Here is a 5693-nt window from a genome sequence, read left to right as displayed (position 1 = left end):
ATCACGTATATTTTCGTATTAATATAGACTAATAAAATGCAATTTCAATGTTATAAGTCGTTTTATTTAATACCTTTTTAATTCAGAAAACTGTAATAAGGCAGTTTTTTCTTACTTAAAGGAAAACAATTAGATGGTGAAAAAATGGATCCAAATGCTCGAAACACGAAACGACTGTAAATGTATAAAAAAGTAAAAAGTGTTTCAACAACGTAGAGAAAATCACCATTGGGTTTACACACTAGAAAAAAACTGCCTTGAATAAAATTGACAATTACACCAAATCTGAATTATTAATTAAGAAATTACTTAAAATGCTTGGAAAAATTAACCATGATTTAGACTGTTTCGAATAAGACATATATTCGAGATTGCGATAAGTTCCAAAAAACTGGCTTTAATTTCCTGGAAAATGTGAAAAAATTATATTAAATACTCGAAAGATTTAGAAAATTACTTCTTTCATTGAATTATACACCATCACTTCATGGACATTTGAATTACCTCCAGTTAGGGATGTTGAAATGCGTAATTTAGCGATGCTACATAAAAGAACTAAACATTATAATATAGACAAAAATGATGAAAATAGTAATGAAATTTAAAGAGACGAGAATTTTTGAGAAATCCAAATTGCTTTTGCAGATTTTTTCTGATTGCATAATCTAAGTAGAATTTATCACAACATATAGGATTTGTAGAGGTATAGGATATGTACATCTTCGTATATGTATGTATGTTATCTCTTCAAAACTCTATTTCACTTGTTAAAATTTTTTTTTATTTATATAAAGAATTACTACTTATAATTAAGAATCAACATTCTTATGATCAATGGACATAGATTAATTATGCAACTTTAACAGCCTAAAAATAATGTTACAGAACGAACTTAAAATGATAAAAAGCTGGGTAAGTGGTTTCCATGGTGGAAAAATTGGGCGAAGGTAATGGTAGAACTGCCCCAGCGGAAATAGTAATCTTTCCATTTCCATATAGCATAGCATATAGCAGCTCCCTTTTTTAGTTAAAAACTAATGCCTTAACTTTCCTTAACTGATGCAGTAACTTTTAAGGGTGATGTCAACTTTGTCTTTTCTCTGAGGGACTCATCGGGGTGAAGAGCAGGTCTTCTTCTGGGAAAGATGCCGGAGTCTAAAGTTATGGAGTTTATGGATGAATTGTGAATTCTCGAGGTTGGTGGGAAGTCATCTGCTGAAGTGATATTCATGGTTAATATCGGTTGTCTCTTGCATCTACACTTCATCAAAATGCAAATGACAATGAGAAAGATGTTCAAGAGGACTGAAGTTGCAGGATACTATTTTTATTGGCGAAACTTCTTGATGACTTTCTTGATGGTTAGTGGGTTAGGAAGTGAAACCAACCATTAGCTTTGGTCTATTTTGCAAAGATACGCACAGCATCGAATCATCAGCTCGTGCAATATATTTTTGTGTTGTTTGAAAAAATGTGGTGAAATCTAGTTCTACTAGTATATAGTATAGGATAAAAATGATATAGAGTATACGTCTCGAATTTTAGGAATGAAAACTATTTTCGCCTCAGATTGGTATATTTCTGGTTTAAATATGTGAAGATATATTAGACGAATAGACTGGTAAAGGTAGAAAATTATTTTTATTTATTGCTTGAGAGTTTTGCTTAAGATAGTTGATCAAATCAATTGGTGTAATCATGGAACTGTGCAAAAGTGATGCCATTTAGAATATCATTTAGGTAGTCGTCCCTAAATGAATAATTCTCCATAAGAGATTCACAAGTGTCGAGAACTCCTATTTCGCAGCATAATGTAGGGTTTTGCTCATTGGTTAGGTGTGAATTAAAACAATCGAAAGTAGTTAACTAATTTATTTACACACTGCACTACGAATACATCATAACTCATGACTACACAGAGATATTTATTTACAACTGTTTAAATCTCGCCCCAAAATATTCCTAATTTTATTTCACTGAACTGACCACTCATCGGCGATGTGGCTCCTTATATACTCTGCAGAACGCTGTTCCGGAAGATTCTCGCTAACCTTCGAGACGTCGTGCAGTGTCAGTTGGTTTCTCGGTGTTTACAATAATAAGTCGTATGTTTCTTCGTCGATTAGCAACTTTTGTATTGTTGAATTGCAGTTCTTAATAACCAAAGTAGCTCCAATATTTGATTTTTTATCAAGGATTCAATATGCCGTCATGTGCAATTTTTTCGATACAACTTTTGAAGTATTCACCATCAGAGGCATTTAGGTTACCAGTAATGGTTTTCCAAATCGTACCAATTCCGTTTATAATACCACATTTTTCTCTGAAAAATAAGTTTTAGCGTCAGAAATTTCTTTCAATTTTATATTTACTAAGTCAGAAAACTGGCTAAGGCTTATGTAGGGTCAGTTTAGCAATCTGTACATTGTTAAAGCTATCTAATAGATGGTTTAGAATAATTTCGTTATTTGATATTGCTTCTTTTATTAGAAGAAAGTCTTTATAGAATAAGAGTTCATTTATTATTGGAAAATTTTAGGGTTCCTTCTTTATGGATAAAGATTCTTATTGTGTTGTTTATATAGGGATATTACGAACAAGCCGCAGAACATTAAAGCCAGATGCATGAAGTTGTCTTGTTTTCTATCGGTCACAACAAACAGAAATTTTTAAATGATATTCCAATGCCTGTGCCAATAAGTGAGAGCGCCTTGTTTGCTCTCTGGGAGTTCTAAAGATGGTCTGTTGTGTGTTGAGAGATTAGAATCTACTGTTCACAGTTGAAATCTTCCTGTTCTGCTGATGTTTTACGGTTCCTACCGACTGTGCCAATAATCTCTTTAAAACTCAAATTAATTTTTTTTAAATAATTAAAAACTAAAATTCAAATGGACATTGATAAATTATGCAACTTTTACAGAACTAACTTAAAATTATATGGTTTGCTTTAAACACAATGGTAGAGCGGTGTCTGCGGTTTCCATGGTAGAAGAATCGGGCATAGGCAATGATAGAGCTGCGTCAGCAGTTTCCATGATAAAAAAAAATGAAACCACCAATTTGCCAATCAGCGGAAATACTAATGCTTCTAATTCCCAGAACTGCTAACTCTGATTTGTTGCAAAACAACACACGTGGATGGTTTTGTATCTCATGTTGTAGCGTTTTTACTGTGACTTAAGGTGTGAATTAAAATAATCGATATACGAAAATAGTCAATTGATTTATTTACACACTTATACTACTCTACACAACCACTTATGACTACTAGAAATATTTATTTTCATCGTATTTATGTACTACTATTTATGTCCGATATAAAATATCGCGCCAATATTTCGAACTGCACGGGATTGCAACTGTCAACTGACTCCCAGCGGTATCACGGCTCCTTATATACTCTGACTGACTTCAGATTCCTTATATACTCGATCATTCCAGAAGATTTGCTGGCCATGCATCTCCAGAGACGTCGTGCGGTGTGCCACTTGTGTTATTCCGGTATGATGGAAAACCAGCTGGTATTCTCGGCATTTCCCAAAGTATTTAAAGTATTAGTAATCTGTGGCGTTTCCAATATCATCACATCATACCAATAATTGGTCATTGGTATAACAATTTATCAATTACTTCGTTGGAGTAAAACTGCATATGTGTGTTGGTGCGTTTTAACTGATATTTTTTAAAATTCTAGTCATATCTTCAAAATATTACTATTTCGAGACCATAGATAAAGTGACTTTTTTGTAATAACTTGTGCCTGTTTTTCTCTTAAATTATGGATATTCTATCCTGTAACTTAGCTTGTTATACTCGTATATAATATAAGAGAATTCTATAATAATGGATTTCGTCGATTATAATGTTTTATTTTGTACGAATGTTAATTTCTTTTTTACATTTTTAACCTAGTTATACAAAGGTATTAGTTTTTCATAGCCCTGAGGAAGATGGGAATACACTACCGAAACGTCGGCAAAAACTTTAACTTATTGTTAATAAACTATTGTCTAAAAATGCTGGTGAAGTTTCATTCATTCTAAATTCACCTGGACGTGACGTGAACGTGACACTGTAAAAGTCGAAAATTGCATTGCAAGTTTATAATGTTAACGAAACGTTAAAGCGGGGTTTTACTATTACCAACGCCAAAAAAAATCATATTCTTAAAATTAACGTTATGTGATTGAGTGACAGCAGATACTTTTCCGTAGAAGCAACCTTACTATAAAAAAGAATTTATTTTTGAAATAGATCAGAAAATAACAGAAGTCACTCCAAAGAATATTGTATTGTATTAAATCATGACTATGTTTGGCGAAAGTACATGTCTTTTTACAAGGAAAGTGGATGTTCCAAGACTAGCAGATATCTTGAAGGATTATCTGGGCGTTCAATATGCAAAAGCAAAACAGTGAGATTTATAAAGATTATACTATCCGCTAAAATGTTGACGAAGAAGTATCTCAGAAAGTACAATATTATTTTCAACCCATTCAGTAACATTCATCAACTAAAAATGCTAAGCGGAAACAACTACAGCAGGCCCCAGAAAAAAGAAGACAAAGCACAGCTTTCCTAAAGCGCGACGTCTTAAAGATCCGTCTTTACGCAGGTCAGAAAACGGACTAATATTTTACTGTTTTGTGGAATAAAGTACAGCCGCTTTTTACCAAGAGTAGTATAAGGTCAGAAATAAAGTAGACCCGACATCTGCCCTATGCAGCTATATAAAAAATTCATGCAGAAATGCCAAGACATAGAATGCGAGGGTCTATTTCTCACCGTGAATCCTTACTGGCTATCAAAAAAATGATACAAAAGTATACCGTCTGGAAAAAAATTGATGAATAAAAGGGTCTCTATATAAGCGGAAAAATCAGGCCTCACTAATAAAAAAATAAAATTGACGAATCATGGCTCACGAGCAACCGCTGTATCAAAAGTTTCAAAGAAAGGTGTTGGAGAACAACAGTTATTCAAACTAAGTGGACACTGAAATACCAAGTCACTGATGCCTTACGTTCAGATGGATGAGAACTACCATATGCTTTAGATTGAAAAAATGCGGGACAATGACCTTCAAGCTCAAGATAGTTCCCTCCTAAAAAAAGGTCTCGCTTGTTGACTGCATCAACCACCATGTCTACGACTTCAAAGCAAAATATTGTTAATTACAATAACTGTACTTTTCATGTAATTCTTGCAGTTTGAAATCATTTTAATTTTTTTCTGTTTATTAAGTATTTTTTGTTTAATAAAATATTATTTAAATATACTCGATTCGAGTTTCATTTACCCTCGATCAAGCTTTCAAGCAAATTTTTGATAGAATCGAAATCATACAAATCCTCTACAAATCATCCCAAGGATTTAAGAGAAATTTTGTTGGAAGACTCGAATTTAGTATCACCCATAAAATTATCTATAAACCATTTGCTCTAGGATTTATTTTCCAACATTTTGAATCCACTAATACTAGTAACATAATCACAATAAGTTAGTCAAATAAAATTGGGATATTTTCCAAAAAAATTAAATCTATTACATTGTGAGATGTGACAATTTTCTTTTATGGTTAAAAATACTGAACAACTTATAAAAATCGACTCGCAGAATATTATAAAATTACTATTTATTCTAAGATTCTATATCATGTTCGCCTCGTATAACACCCTCAATTATTCACTCCC

This window comes from Anthonomus grandis, chromosome 12 (assembly GCF_022605725.1).
Source record: "Anthonomus grandis grandis chromosome 12, icAntGran1.3, whole genome shotgun sequence".
NCBI lineage: Eukaryota > Metazoa > Arthropoda > Insecta > Coleoptera > Curculionidae > Anthonomus > Anthonomus grandis.
Note: the sequence above shows the minus strand (reverse complement) of the source record.